The 16627-nt window shown below is 47.9% G+C and overlaps 1 protein-coding gene across 3 annotated transcripts in view; it reads right to left on the bottom strand.

The window, feature by feature from the left end:
- CPNE4 (copine 4) overlaps nt 1-16627 on the bottom strand; it is a 401350-nt gene that overhangs the window by 60535 nt on the left and 324188 nt on the right. The window lies entirely within an intron of this gene.

The following is a 16627-nucleotide window of genomic DNA, read 5'->3' as shown; positions in this document are numbered from 1 at the left end:
ACTGCGGTTCGAGTCCTGGACCTGGTGGCTTGCTTTCTCACTTTCTGTCTCTCGCATTCTCTGTTGCTCTGTCTGGTCAAATTCTCTGGTCAAATTAAGATAAATAAATCAAATGAAATAAAATAATTCTTAAAAAAATGACCCTTGGGCTTGTAAAGGTTGCCTTTAGCACTGTGACTAGCCATTTCCGGCTTTCCTTCCTCGTCCCCCTGGGCTGGCTGTAGCCGCGTGACTTGCACCGGCGGACGTGACGTAGGTAGACGTCCCTACGTCCGTCGTGGGTGGAAGCTTCAAGAGCTGGAGCGAGCTGTCCAGGTTTATCCCCTCGCCCACCCACCCCGCCCTGGGGATACATCTCTAACAGTCACCACTCTGCCGACCTGAGTCCCCAGCCGAGGTCGCAGGCCACCGGTGGGGACATCAGCCTGCACAGCAAGGACACGGCTGCTGCCTTCAGCCTCCGAGGTTGCTTCCACACAACCTCGCCTGGCGTCATTCAGGCACACGGGTCATGTCAGGGAAAGGAGTGACAGCTCGCTTTGTTTGACTCCCAAGGGGAACACAGAATTTCAGGAGGGGTTACTAGCAAAGAAGGTATTTGCCAGAAACAAAGCAGCATGTGTGCTAAGTGTTTTATGTGATGTGTTCCGGGAGGAACGTCAAGACCACGTGTAGAGGATACCGTGGAGAGGGCCGGGGCGTGTGAAGGGCTTGCTGGACGTGCCGGGCTCTCTTCTGACTCGGAGAAGCTAAGGGCTTTCTTTTTTTTTAAAAGAGGCTTCTCTGAGACCCCACTTTAGTTTGTGATCATCATGAAAAATATGGAGTAACCGTTTCGTTCTCTTTACAGGGCATTTCCTTGGCAAATATCTCTTCTTTAAACATTTATTTACATGTAATCGTCATACACCTTTACAGCGTACAACATGGTTTTCCCAGCATGAATACAGTGCGTATCAGTCAAGACGAAGTCATTACTGTATACATTATCAAATGGACAGCAAATAACTGTCCATTTTGTGTCCATTAAACATGTTTTCCATGCCCTCCTCCCCTATGACCCACCCGACTGCCCACCCCCGCTCTCTCTATCACACCTTCCGCTCTTGGTCTCTGCTCTAGGCCAGGCTCTCGGGATATGCTCAGCAGAGGCTGTCTGTTTTCATAGTCTGGCTCCTCACTCAGCATTAAGTCTTCCACACGGGGCCACTTTGTATCTAATGTCAGGGTCTCATTTTTCTTTTTTTAATGGCTGAGTAGTATTCCATAGAGTACATTTGCAACGTTTTTTCATTCTATCTATTTCTGGACACTTGGGTTGATTCCATGGCCTAGCAATTGTAAATAATGCTGCAATAAACATGGATGTGCAAGCGTTTGCTGACTGAGGTTTCCCTGTCCTTTTGGTCAACACCTACGTGTGGAATTACTGGGTGGTGTGGTAGTTCTAGCTGTAGGTTTCTAAGGGATCTCCGCATTGTTCTCACAGTGGTCGTGCTGTTTACTCTCCCACCAGCACTGTAGAAGAGTTCCTTATTACACAGCCATACCAACACCGACTGCTTTCTTCTGTTATTTTAGCCGTGCTGACTGGGTTAGGTGGTGTCTCATTGTGGTTTTGATCTGCATTTTCCTCATGTAGATGTTGAGCATGCTTTCACGTGCTCTGGACATTCACGTGTCTGTTCAGTTCGTTTCCGCATCTTTTAATAGGATTGGTTATTGTTTTGCAGGTAGCTGTTTGAGGTCCCTGTACGTTCTGGTTATCAGTCCCTTATCCGAGGTATATTTTGCAAATACACTTTCTCACTCTGAGGGTTGTGGAGAAGCTAAGTCTAGCTGCATAGGTTCAAAACAAAGTCACTGCGCAGCTTAGCTAATTCTGGTTGCGACCGGTACTGTCACACAGCTTGCGCAGGCAGGATGAGCACATCTTTCTTTTCCTTTTCTAACTGCTACAGGCTTACGCACTTGCCAGAAAGAGACAGGGGGAGGGAGACAGTGTCCTACAATGAGGTGTGGTCACACTGCAATCCTTTTTCTCCATTTCAGTCCTGCTGGGATTTGGGGCACGCATGCACACTCGTCCAGCCAGTTTCTAGTCACTGGGGCCAGGAGTCAGAGCACAGTCAGACATGTGGAATCAAGTTCCTTTAACCCCTAGGCAATGGGGCCAAGCTGGGAGCCTCTTTTTAATTCAGAGTAGGGTGCAGTGCTACTTCATCCTTTTCAATGAGAAGGGGAACCCATCAAGGATTCAGTCGTTTAGAAGATTGCTCACAACGTGCGTTGCAATCACACACTACAGAATGGTGGGAATTCATGTGCTGTTATAACCAGTGTCTCTCCCTCTGTTTGGCAGCCCTCCCTCTGTCCCCAACTGTCCCAACCTTCAGTACTTATTACCTGGACTAAGAAACACAAGAAAGCTTGCTGGGCCTGGACGCAGAGAGATGAAGAGGGATCATTCTTGGGACCCCATCTTTAAGGCTCCTAACTTTGTCAGGTAGTAAATGGAGCCCATTGGGTGCCCAAGTCTGACAGTCAGATACTTACTCTTGTGACTTTTAGAGGAGAAAACAAAAAAGCAAAAGGGGCAGAAGTAAATAAGGGAGGAGAAATGGAAGCCTTCACTTTTGTCTGTATAATTATTCCCCAAGCACATCGACATTCACATGTTCTCATTCAACTTTCTTACAGTGACCTCTGAATATTCCATTTTTAAAATCTCCACTAAAACCAATCTTTGAGGATGGGAAGCAGCCTTTCTAACAGTCCCCACATTGAGGAAGAGAGTAGAAGTCTACTTCTTTAGGGGAAGGCGCATAGACCACACCACTCCTTTGCCCTCTCTTAGACTTCCCATCATGCCTTGGTTAGACCCGGACCTTCCTTCACCTGCCCAACACCACATTCAAGATGTCTGCAACGTGCTCTCCAGCTGGGGCAGAAAGGGAGTGGCCACTGGACCTCCCTGAGCTGCAGGGTGCGTCAGGCTTGGCGGAAAGCCAGTCGGGCCTCCCAGGAGCAGACACCGCTGTTTCCGAGCTCTGCCTCTTCGACCAGCTGGCATTTTCCATCAAGTCAATTGTAGAATTTTGTTTTGACCTTTCTGAGAAGGGATCCCAAAGGGAGAAAGAGTCGGTGAAGCAGACGAATAGAAACACTACCTCTCCCACACTCCCTGCCACGAAGCTGGCTTATGACGGCTCTGAAGCAGCTGACAGAGGAATGCATCTTGGCGAAAGTAAACAGCTCAGCCATCTTGCGGAGAACTGAGACAGAGGCAGCTCTCGAGTGAATCAATAAGGAGGTCTTGGTATATCTGTGAGAGCTCAGCATCTTAAAACTATCCACAAGCCAGAAAACCTTCTTAAAAATTTATTCATTCATTTCATGAGCAAGACAGAGAGAGAGGCGAGAGGGAGGCAGAGGAGTGACCCACGATGGCCCCATAGCTTCGGGCAGTTGGGGCCATGGCGTGTGGGCTTGTCATACTCAGGAGGTCTGTAGGATGCGGCCCTGCAACCTTTCTGTGTGGCTCGGCCTCGCAGAGTGCAGTGTTCCACAGCGTCAAATCTGGTCCTGGGAGAGCGTGGCTCGTGATGGCTTCCACCTCGTGACCTCCTGCCTTGAGTGGGGAGCTCGGGTGCACGCCACCTGTGGGCAGGTGCTCACCTCACCCTGTTCATGTCCGAACCTTAAAAAATCGAAGCCCAAAAGTTTAGTCTAGCGGACTCCCTCATTTTACAGACAAAGCAAAACCAAACCTTGATGCAGAGAAGTAACTTATGCAAGTTTGTCCGTCCAGCATGGAGGTGTGTGAGGACAATTTCAGCCCGGGTTCCTGCCTCTCTGACTTCATTATGACCACACGAACAGAAAATTGTAACAGCTAAGAAGGGCAGCTCCGTAGCTCAGTGGCTAAGGGAGCTGGATCCCACATGGAGAATGTGGTTAACTCCCAGCCCAACAGCTTGAACGACATGCCAGACACATGTGCGTGCATGCCCGAAGTTCCCACAGGGAGAGATGGAGGAAAAGAGTGCAGTGTGACCAGGCTCTCTGGGCGGTGACCAGTGCAGTGTGACCAGGCTCTCTGGGCGGTGACCAGTGCAGTGTGACCAGGCTCTCTGGGCGGTGACCAGTGCAGTGTGACCAGGCTCTCTGGGCGGTGACCAGTGCAGTGTGACCAGGCTCTCTGGGCGGTGACCAGTGCAGTGTGACCAGGCCCTCTCTGCCGAGCACACACACCCTGTAGCAATAGAACATGATCGCATTTTTTAAAATGTACAGTGCTTACTGTGTGCCAGGCACTGTGTGAGTATTTCACAGACATCAGTTCACTCAGCCACCAGGTCTGGGACTTGAACCATGGTTCAGCACTGGTTTATGTATCGTGATGACCCCTACGAGAGCTCCGTGACATGGAAGGGCCGATTTTACCCACGATGACCTCGAAACACAACGAAGACGACATTTTCCAAAACAGCCTCGGCCCCAGCTGACTTAGGCTGCAAACCTGGCTTATCTCTTTATATCTGGGAATTTTCATTATAGCACAGCCTCGCAACACCTGCCAGGACCTCTCCCAAGGCAGCTTTCTTCTTTTCCTTTTCTTCTTTTGTAAATAACGAATTCCAGGATGTCGGACCTCTTTTAAGGTATGCACAAACTTACATACATTTTTAAACTCCTCTTTGATAAGAGTAACTCTTTAAAATTGCCCAGAGTGATGATTCCAGGAAGAACATTACTGGGCTCACTGAACGGGAGAATTTTAAATCCAGACCATCAAGATTAAATGTGGGGACCAGCAGTTAGCATAATGGTGTGGTTCGTGTCTTCGTGTCCCAGACCTGGTGGCTTAAAACTCATGCCAGGCACGTGTGCGTGCATGCCCAAGATGCCGAAAGGAGAATGGAGGAGAAGGGATTGCGGCATGGCCATCCCCCCTGAGGGAGTGATTTCTCTCTTTCTGTCTCTCTGTCTGTATGGCGAGCGCATGCGCCCTATAGCAAAAACCTCTCCCCCCCCAAAAAAAAAGATTAAATGTGAACAGTGCTCCATGTCACTCAGGCTAGACCAGTCCTCTAAGTACAGCTTGTGGGAAATTAACAAATATTCTATCCTTTTAAGGAGCTTTTAGGCAAATACATATAATCAGATTTCGTCCCAGCGATTATTAGGGATTTGTGAGAAGTTCACATATAATTCTTTTTTTGTAAAATTCAATGGCAACCTTGAACATAAAATTCGCTTAGTGGTTTGCACAGGACTGTAAACATCTATGGAAGAGAACTAACATACGGTAGCTGGCTTGGAGGTCGTGGCTTGGACACGGAAGATCGTGGCTGGCAGTGTCCACAGGAAGTGGGCCCACGTTCCCCTGATCTCCTCGCTTTACTGTGTCTGCTCACTGCACTCGGCAAGAGCCCTCTGACAGCGACCTGGCTAATGGGACGGGAATTAAAATGAACTCTTCCAAGGCCAGCTGATGGCATAGTGGTTACATCGCTGGACTCCCACATGGCCAACTGCAGTTCAAGTCCCAGACCAGTGGCTTCAAAATCATGTTGGCCATGTGTGTGTGTGTCCAGGATGCTGGAGGAGAATGGAGGAAAAGGGACTGTGGCATGGCCATCCCCTCTGTGGGGTGAGTTCTCACTTTCCCTCTCACTGTCTCTGTCTCTCTCTCTGGCAAGTGCATGCACCCAAAGACAAAATGCTCTAAAAAAAATTCAGAAATTAGCCCTTCCATTTATAACGTGAGCGTTCTGCTTCAGACTTGAGTCTGGTAGGGCAGGGAGTCTCAGGGAATGAAGACAGGAATCTCAGTGGAGGGGAGCCTGATGCTGGGCCTTGTAGACAGGCATGTGTGGGCCCAGGTGGAGGGCAACCCTTAGATCCAAAGTCTATAGCTACGACTGCAGGGGTGGTGGTCAGGGTTGGGCCTTATTCACATCCGTCTCTGGGATTCCCCTCTGAACAGGTGGCCAGGACCGATGGGATCCTTCTTGTACCAGACCTTGAATAACAGCTTCTGCCTCGACTCAAGTGAGGTGAGGTGAGGCAGGCTGAGTCCAGGAGCCAAGAACTGGGTGCAGCAGGGGTGGGGCAAGGCTGGACAGAGTCTGGCAACCACCACTCGGGTTTGTCCCCAGGGCTGTCCACATGGACTCCGTCTGAGTTCTAGGGAGGGTTTGTAAAGAAAAAGACTGTTTTAAAGAAGGGCTTTCACAGAAGAGCAGATCAAGAGAACAGAGGGAGGGTCTTAATGTACCTAGAGCCAGGAGCAGTCTTGGGCCTCTGAGCGCTGAGGGGCCCTGCATGTAAGGGGCTGCTGGGGGCTGTGGGTGGGGAGAGAATGGGGCAGCCAGGGAGCCCGACATGCCCAGGAAGGGCTCCACACGCCCAGAGGGAGCACTGAAAGGGGCAGGAGCGGAGAGAAGGTCGTGCTGAAACCTTTGGGATTTCACGTAGGATGACTCCCCATGGCTGGAGGGCCAGTGCTTCACAGAGTTTCTGATAGAATGAGAGTGGAGAGGGGCCTCCAGCTGCGGAGAGCCAGCCGAAGTAGGGGACACGACAGCAGAGAAGGTCACTGATGTGACTCATGGATGCGCATGAGCAAGAACCTCTAAAGCCTGTAAAGAAAACTGAAGGGTGAGCGTCAAAGGGCTGGGGTGTCAGAGGTCCTGTCTCCCTCTATGGAACAGACCAAGTAAAATGCCTTTGTTTTAACATCTAATGCCGCCAAGGGTTAACTCCAGATGCAGCCCCCAAAAAGGGTTAGTGCAAAGCCCCTTCCCCATACAGGGTTAGTGCACAGCCCCCACCCATAAAGGGTTAGTGTAAAGCCCCCACCCATAAAGGGTTAGTGCACAGCCCCCACCCCTCTCCCTGCTCGGCCGTCCCCCCTCACTGGCCCCACCTCGGAAGGTAACATGGAGCACCTCGGACGTCAGACCAGACGCAGTGAGGACTGTCCTGTGCTCTCTTGGGGCTGTACCCCCTTATCAACATAAAGTGTCCAGACTAATGGGGCCTCCTCCGATCCAGAGACAGGGCCCACGGGAGGGGGCGTGTCCCAGTGTGCCAAGTCCCTGTGCAGACTCAGGCCAGGCCCCTGACCTCCGACTGCCTCTCCGATGTGCACTGTCTACTGCTGGCTCGGCCTTCTGTGCCTCTGTCTGAATCTGCTCAGTCCACACTTGGTGGCTGTCTCACTACTCTTCTATTCATGGGGCAAAACTTCCTTTTCCAAAGTTAGGCAGTTGGTTAACGATGTCCGTGCCTGCAGGAGAGGGCCGTGGAGGAGGCCTGACTCTGCCATAGTCTGGGATAGCGGAAGTTACCGCACTCTTGGGGTTGTTCAGCGTTCAATTCAAATCGCCTTCATTTCCCTGAACAACAGGGTAATCATCCCACATCACTTGCCTTGGTCCACTGTGTTTATCATCTCTAAGGTGGGGTGTTATTTCTCCTACTAACCAGGCTGTCGCAAAGACTGATCACACGCACACAACCTATCAACTATGGCGGGCGACCAGGAATTACACTGGCAATGGGAAGAAAGAAAGCAAAAAGCAAAAGAAATGCTTAGTTCCTACCCTCCAAATGCTGATAACATAGTGCAGGTGATGAACACGCAAATACACGTGACAGGGAGGACGCAGACAGGAGATGGCAAGGCTGAGAGGCAGCACCGAGGGTCGCCCAGAACGTCCACGGCTGGCCGTCAGGGAAGGCTTCCCAGGGCAATGAGAGATAGCACCCGGCAAACGGCAGCACAAGCACAGGTCCTCCTCTTGTTTACGGAGAACAAACCACTAACTTCAGTCCCTCTCCTGAGTGCACGGTGAGGACAGGGAGCAGAGCGTCCCAGGGGCCCAGAGGGACACCTGGTGATGCAGATAGACCTTCTCTCCTCTCTTGCTTCCACGCAAGTCTGCATGGAGTATCTTCTCCCTTCAGATGAAACGCCCAGAGGTGCTGCGGGCATCTCAGAGCACTTCCGTGTGGGTGCTTACAACATTCCACCATTCCACGGGAGATGCCGTGAGACGAGGCTGATGAGGACGTTGTGCCGACCAAGGACAGGCTGATCCTGGGGTGGCCTTCGAGTTAGCAAGTTGTGAGGCACTGGGCATGCCGTTCCACTTTTCTGGGCTCTAGTCCTCATCTGCAAAATGACTGTTTTGCATTAGAGGAAGAGTAATGAAGCATTTTAATGCCGGGGAATTTAGCAAGCCTGAGAGGAGCTTGTCAAACTCCAGATTGCCAGACTGCCCCTCCAGTGATGCGCTATCTGAGGTAGATCACAAGAATCTTGCTTTGTTTTGTTTTGTTTCTGTTTTGTTATAGCTGTGTTCACCAGAGAGAGACACAGATTGAAAGAAAGAGAAGGAAAGTAAGAAATCACCCTCCCACGGGGGACGGCCTCATCACAGTTCCTTCTCTTCTGTCATCCTCTTGGGATTTAGGGCATGCATGCATGCACGCACGCATGCACAGATGCCTGGAGTGATTTTTCAGCACTGGGTGTGGGACTCTGCCCTCGAAGTCAGCCACGTTGTATCCAGCTGCCCCAACCTCCACACCCCTTGTTGACCCCAAGAATTTTCTTTGAACAAGCAAGTAACCAGTTTGGGTGTGTGCAGTCTCTGGGCCCACTGAGAAGCCTGGACAGCGGTGGTGGAAATTGGAACCGTATGCGTCTTCTTCCATTCAGTAAGAACCACTCTCAGGAAACATCTGAGGGCCGATCTGGCTCCTTAGTGACCATTCAGTGCAGTCCTACTGTAAGTAGGCAGACAGAACACTAAAATGCTGTACTCATAGAAGCCAGACTGAGAGATGCCCAGCAGGAGAAGGCGATGGGGGTGTGGCTTTCTCCTGCCAGTCCACTCACCTCTGATATTCTGCACGGGGCGCATCGCTATTGGAGGTGTTTGCCGATTGTGGCCTTGGGAAGCGTGGGTTGTTCAGACAAGCTTCAGAGGCTCATAGATTCCTGTCCAAACCTTTTTGAGTTCACACCTTGCTATGCTTTGGGAAGACTGGAACTCCCAGGGCTGTGTAGCCAGCGTGAGGAGGCAGACTTGAGCTTTCAAGGAGAGCTCCGTCTTTATTGAAAGAGCCACTCTGTACTCATCTGGTCTGGACCACCATCTCCACCAGACTGACAGGTGCATGATCTGTCTGAGACCTGGTGTTCGACCTGGGGACGCAGAGGTGGGTGGACTCAGGAGACTCCATTATGTGAACTGCAAGTGTGAACCCCATCCCTCGTCAAAGCTTAGACGTGAAATAACTCAAGACATTTCAGGTGGCTATTGGGATGAGATGCACACCAGTCCAACATCTGATGAAGCAGTTGTAAGGAGTTCTGAAATTATAAGGGCTATACACGCATGTGCACACACACATTCATGCACACACACACACATGCATGCGCACACACGTGTGCACACAGGTGCACACACACACTTGTAACTCTCTCAATGCACTTGGGAGATGAGCTCAGTGTGTCCTACAGCAGGAAGCAGAAAAAGTGACTGTGACTCTCTTTCCTCTCGGTTGCTTCCCCCCATTCACTACCAAGTCCCTACTGAGTACTACAATGCGCCAGGAAATGCGCTGTGTGTCAGGTGCAGTTCGTAAACAAGAAACAAATCCGTAAACGTGGTAAATCGAGCAACTGAGAAAAACGGTGGAAAGATAGATGAAGTAATCTCTGCTGGCATAAAGCCTATAGCCTGTTGTAAAAACAGACATCAATTATGTATGAAAAATGTAAAATTAAAGTGAGTACAGAGGAGGGACTCGGTAAGGACTGGTTAGATGAATGATTGAGTGAACAAAACCCAAACATGAATGGATCTTTTCTGTAGCACTTTTCACAAATGCTGAAATCCTTCCAAATGTTTTGGAGGATCAGCAGAACTGGTATGGAAGTCCCTATCTCATTTATAATTTATATTTAAATATGCATGGTAACTTTGAAATTTTATAACCTCAGAGCGAGAATACAGAAAGGCTGCTCTGGCTCTAGGGCTTAAGAGACTGACACAATATAGCCCTACAGCCATGAAAAGAAGCAGAAGTCTGTCCACATATCTTAGAAACACACAGTAAGGAAAGAGGCATTCTGGAGAAAACAGTTTCAACATCCTGAACGCAGATTTGCATTTCACGGCGATACAAAAACGATTGCTCTTCAAAGTCTTCAGTAGAAGGAGCATTGGACAGCACCAGGGGATGAGGGATCTTGGTCTCAGAATGGTCATTACTTTCTTCTTCTTTTTTTGGGGGGGGAGAGGTTTTTTTTTTTTTTTTTTTTTGATAGGGCACATGCACTTGCCAGACAGACAGAGAGAGATAGAGAGACAGAAAGCAAGAAATCATCCCCCAGGGGGGATGGCCACGCCGCAATCCCTTCTTCTCCATTCTCCTCTCGGGATCTTGGGCACGCACACACACGCGCCCGGCGTGAGTTTTAAGCCACCGGGTCTGGGACGTGAACCACGGTCGACTACATGGGAGTCCGGCGACATAGCCATTATGCTAACTGTTGGTCCGTTTTTAAGAGAGATTTTTTGCTATAGGGTGCATGCACTCACCAGAGAGACATAAAGTGAGAAATCACCCCCCTGGGATGGTGGCCATGCTGCAATCTTTTTTCCTCCATCCTCCTCCTGGGACTTCGGACACACATACACACACACACACACACATGCCTGGTGTGAGTTTTGAGCTACCAGGTCCAGGACTTGAAACACGGTCGACCCTGTGGGAGTTCAGTGATGTAACCATTACACCATCTGCTTGTCCTGGTCACAACTCTTTTAAGGCAGGATTCTTAATTTCTCAGGGACTCAAGGCTATCTCTTCTGAAGAAAAGACTAAACGAAACAGCTCTTAAGTTTCTGTCCTGCTACTGAAACAGTTGGAAAGTCAAATGATTTCCTTTTCCTAAAGTGTCAATTCCACCCAAGAGTGGGATTCTACTTGCTCAATTCAGGGAAGAATAATTGCATTGTACTTCTTACCGGTAGAACTATGCCCTTCTGGACTCCTGTTTTCTTGTGTCATGGGGCCCATTCTCAATGTCTGGTCCCTAAGGTAAATTCTACTAGATGGCAATCTTCGAAGGCAGACTCTAGAATCGTCTGATTTTATCAAGTAGTCGGGACAGTCATGATGCATTTTTGTATAGAAAAATACATTATGACTTTCCAAACAACCCAATATTTCAAAAATATAGATTTAATACCAACAGGTGTTGATCTTACCTCTGGAAACATTAAAACCAAACTTATAAAACTGCAAAATCCTTATTTGATATGAGGAAAGATTTCCCAAGTCTATTGAAAAAGGCGAATTCCAGTTGAACTATGAACCCTTTGGCTGATAAAATGGGAGTGATGTATTCAGTGTGGGTTCTAAGTCCTGGAGGTAGAACATCGTAACTCCCTAATTTCTCATAAAGCACCTCAATGCAGGCGATGTCTAATAATGCATGCCTGTTGTCCTGTCAGCTATTTGGTGCTAATAGTAACTGTTGCTATGTGCAAGGCACCCTCTCAGTACATCCTACATAATCCTCACAGCAAACCTGGGAGCTAGGTGTAGGTAACCATATTTTCAAAAAGTTTGCTTGTCCATTTATTTCATGGAGTGAGAAGACAGAGAGAGAGAGAGAGAGAGAGAGAGAGAGAGAGAGAGAGAGAGAGTGGCGAGACCTCTTTACCTTCCCAGCCTTTTGGCCAACCAGAATCACAGGGACATCTGGAGAGATGCCTGGTGTGTCCGGTGTACCCAGGACCTGAACTCGGGGCATGCCACATGGCTTCCAGCATTGCAGTATGGCACCCTTTGGTCTGTGCCACCACAGCAGGGCCAGTGACTACGTTCTGAAGGAAACGGACTCCCAAGGCTGTTAGGTCACTTTCCTGAGGGTGCTCAGCTAAAAGTGGTAAAGGTCGGACTTGAACCTGAGTCTCTGGGGAAAGAGCCTATGCTTTCCTGTGCATTGCATTGCCTGTCTACCCACCACGAATAGATACTGAGAATCTGCTTTGTTTTACGTAATTTTCTGGGAATTGATTCTATGACAGTTGAGACAGGATGCTAGACTATTTTTATGGAATCAATCCAATCAATCCACTCCAGTATTTAGCAACTCCCAATGCATTCTAATAGAATTCCTTGGTTGGATTAATTCAGAGATGTAAGGAGAAGAACATAATAAGGTGAGCAATTTAGAGAGCTCACTCTGACTGTTAAGTGCCCATTAAATTGGGGGAAGAGAGGACAGAAGTCCAGTGAGGGATCGAAGTAAATCTCTGACTCCAGACAGATTACAAAGGGACTCAGAAAATCTCTAAGGAGATGTTGGGGTTAAGAAAGAAGAAAAGGAGGAAGAAGAAATTCAAGACTACCCCCTAAACTTCTAGCTTGGAAATTGAGTATACCATTAACCTAGATGGGAATCACAGGAAAACAGATTTGAGAACTGAGGGATAGTTCTGTATTTGGCCATGATGAATCCCACGCTCTTGACCTCTAATAAACACCATGGTTCTCAGGATCCGTGGCAGGTAATCATTGTTTCTTCTAGCAAAATGCCCACTTCTCTGTTTCTAAATACGCCAAGCTGCTCGTGGTTTATTGATTGCTATAATTTGATGCCTAGAGACAACCCCCGTTGGGTCTCTGAGGAGGAAAAGGCGCTTGAAGACCGGAAAAGAACAGATGCCTCCCTTTGTATGGCTTAATCGGTCTGAAAACCACAAGCTGGCAACGCAGGACTCACTGACAGCCAGGAGGAAATCTTGGCACGGCCAGGCAATTCAACTGCTGTGTATTTATAACATGAGCTCCTTGACTTGCTCCTCTAGTCTAATTATTGCGGGATGCCACCTCCATGCATGGTCAGGATCTGGAAATTTTAAAACAACGGAACAAAACAGATCCTAAAAGCGTGAAGAAATTAGCCACTCCTAACCGATCACAAAATGATCCACACGAATAGTTTTGTTGCTACAACGTCGGCCAGTTCTGGGTGTTGATCTGATCACTGTCCATCAGATCATGTATGAGAAACAGGAGAAGAACAGCATAATAAGATGAGCAACACGGCTCTACAACGTCGGCCAGTTCTGGGTGTTTATCTGATCACTGTCCATCAGATCATGTATGAGAAACAGGAGGAGAACAGCATAATAAGATGAGCAACACGGCTCTACAACGTCGGCCAGTTCTGGGTGTTGATCTGATCACTGTCCATCAGATCATGTATGAGAAACAGGAGGAGAACAGCATCAATGCTCTCAACTATCACTGCCTGGTCTCGGTCCCTGCTCTGCTCTGTTGTCCATCGTGTCCCTTTTGCTTCCTTGGGCTGGACATCTAGTTCATCTTCGATGCTTGTGACTCCTGGGGGCTAGGTAATCCTTGGAGTCCTCTCATTCCTGACTCTTCCTGGAAACCATTACGCCTGGTCCCGGCCTAGGCCCTGGGTTCCCATTCGGGAATTGGTGTCTGACTGGAGCCCTGAGTAGACTTGCTTTAGCCACTCACTAAATAACAAGAAAACAAGCTAAGGCTATTTCGGTGTTTCTCTCTTTTTAAATTGCATTTAGTTGTTTGTGAAAGGGTGTCTATGTCTCTAAAAGCTTATTATTTCCCTCTATAGAGAGAGAAAAGGCAGGAAAAGGAGATAGAGATAGGTTTCTTTTAAACAAGGTTTTGCTGTCCCACACCTGTCCTGCTCCAACTTCCTGATCACTTGGGGGTCAGGTGAGTGTAGCTGAGCCTAGCACTCTCGGGTCAGTGCAGGATCCGAACCGGACCTCCTGTGTAGCCTCCAGTCTCCAAGCTGTGGTGTTGCCTGTGCTGCCAACCCTGCAATTGCTGTGCCTTGAAAACGAGTGTCTCATCAACTTGTGCCCCGGGTAGCTGCTTTATCCCACCCACTAATGGGTCCCACTAATGGGCTTATTTTCTGCGTCACTTAGCCTTTCTGCCCTGTGTGGCTAAACTCCCTTCATTGAGTTATGTTGCTTACTTACCCAGTACGAGAAAAATAGCTTGAAAGTTCCTGAATGAAGTGAGAAAGCAAAAATGTATACTAAGTTGTTAAGCCTAAAATTCCTACCAGTGAAACTCTATTTGTCAAAGATAATCAATTCTCCTCTTCCAAACAATAATTTTGTTGCTGTTGTTGAGGTTTTTGCTATAGGGTGTGTGCATTCGCCAGAAAGAGAAAGACAGAGAGACAGAAAGTGAGAAATCACCCCCCAGGGGGATGGCCACACCACAATCCCTTCTCCTCCATTCTCCTCTCGGGATCTTGGGCACGCACGCACATGCGCCCGGTGTGAGTTTAAGCCGCCAGGTCTGGGACGTGAACCATGGTCACATGGGAGTCCAGTGACATAGCCATTATGCCAACTGCTGGTCCCCCTACACAGACTTTTGACCAGAGCAGTTTCCTATGAAACAGAAGGACTCAGTTCTCTGCATCGGCCAAGGACGGCCAAGAAGACGGCCTATTCTTCCCGCCCAGATGGAGTCAGACACACGTTTGCAAGATGGACAAGCCAAGAGCTGAGACTCTGACAGTGTGAAGCAGGGCCACTGGCCGACCTTATGAGGCTTATTACCCAAGTAATTGAACTCTTCTTCTCATCCCATTTTCATCACTAGACAGACCAATAGCTTTATTTGTCTTTGGGGAGATGAAACAGATCTTCCTTACCTTGAAGTGTAAACTCATCCATTCATTGATGGGAATGGGCCTCCTTGAAGTGGCCTCATCAATAACTACTTCGGGAGGCTAGTGAAAGTACTGGAACCTAATTTGAAATTTCTTGTGGCTATCATTATAGTCATTGTATTTTCAAGGGTGGTTTTTGATTAATGGGGCCAAGTTTCCATCTAAATTTCATTCTCCACATTAAGGTTATCATTTCAAAAGCAGAAATAAAAAATCTTTAATCTTTATAGTAGCAAAGCATTTAAAAAGTTTATTTCACAGAGTGCCTTTCTAGGAGAGGTTAGCAGGTACTAATGAGAAATAAGTCCTGCAGTCCCAGAGACAGGACAAGCAGGCCCAGCCAGGCCGCTCAGCTGACGCTCATCAGCAGGGACCCATCCACCCTGGTGTGGGGGGAAGGGGCCCTCCAGTCTTCAGGAAGCTGTAGCTAATTCCTTCAGTCCAGAGGGAAAAGGAGCAACAGGAAGACCCCACAATTCCAGAGACAGAAGGTAGGAGTGCAGATGCTGTTCGACCCCTCACCCATCCAGGACCCACAGGCAAGTGGCTGGACTTGAGCTCATCAGCAGGGACCCCTGCCCTGCCTGCTGTGGGGGAGGGGCTTGTGTACCACAGGAACTGGTCACTCCTTACCTTCTGTCTGTCACCACAACCTCTATCCACACTGGGAGCAGTTAGGTTGGGTGTACAAGAACAAACACCTAAAAATAGGAGACTGGAGGAATTCTATAACTCCCTTAGCAGTAAAAGGAGAGAAACTCCCCTCTGAACACCTAAACCCTACACTCCCACCATGGATTCCACTCTCTCACCTGCAGTAGAGGAGGGAAAGTGGCTCTGAGCTCACACATATCATAGAGAAGTGCAGGAGCACACAACCACACACACTCTAAAGAAGTTGGAAGAAGTGAGTGTACCACCAGATGACTAAAAATCAAAGCAGAGTCAAAGAAATAGGGGACAATTAGGAAATACCTCCCGCTCAAGGGATCATCACTCCTCAACAATGTATAAAACAGAAGATATAGCAAAAATGTCGGAAAAATTTAGAATATTCATTGTAACAACACTGAACAATATGCAAGAGAAAGCAGAACCAATTGCTAGAGATGACAAAATCCTTTCATGCCATGATGAAGGATCTCCATAGGGAGATAGACACACTGAAAAAAAAATCAAATGGAACTTCTAGAGATAAAGAATACATTGCAGGAAATCAACACCTTCCTCAAAAGTATCAACAGAAGATTAGACCACACAGAAGAAAGAATCTTTGGCCTTGAAGGCAAAATCATTTGATTTAGTGCAAGATACTGAAAAGAATACTCATTAACAATGAGGACAATATATGTGAAATCCTGGGCACCATTGATTGGCCAAATAGCTACATAATGGGTGTTCCAGAAGGTGAAGAGACAGGTAAAGGCATAGAAAACATCTTCCACAATATATTAGCTGAAATCTTTCCAAATTTAAAGAGGCATGCAGCCATCCAATTTCAGAAAATACAAAGGACGCCAAATAGATACAACATTAGAAGATTCTCTCCAAGGAATGTCATAACCAAATTGGTAAAAATTGAAGACAAAGAGAAGATTCTAAAAATGGTGAGAGAGAAATGGCAAGTTACTTACAAAATTTGCTCCATTAGACTTACATCGGATCTTTCAGCTGAAACAATGCAGGCAAGGAAACAATGGGAAGACCTATTTAAAACTCTGAAATAAAAGCAGTTTCAGCCAAGAGTACCATACCCAGCAAGATTATCCTTCAAATGGGAAGGAGAAATAAAATCCTTCCCAGAAAAACAGATGCTGAAAAAAATTCACCAAAATGAAACCA

This window comes from Tupaia chinensis, unplaced genomic scaffold (assembly GCF_000334495.1).
Source record: "Tupaia chinensis unplaced genomic scaffold, TupChi_1.0 Scaffold000601_1, whole genome shotgun sequence".
Lineage (NCBI taxonomy): Eukaryota > Metazoa > Chordata > Mammalia > Scandentia > Tupaiidae > Tupaia > Tupaia belangeri.
This window is presented reverse-complemented; position numbering and strand designations above follow the sequence as displayed.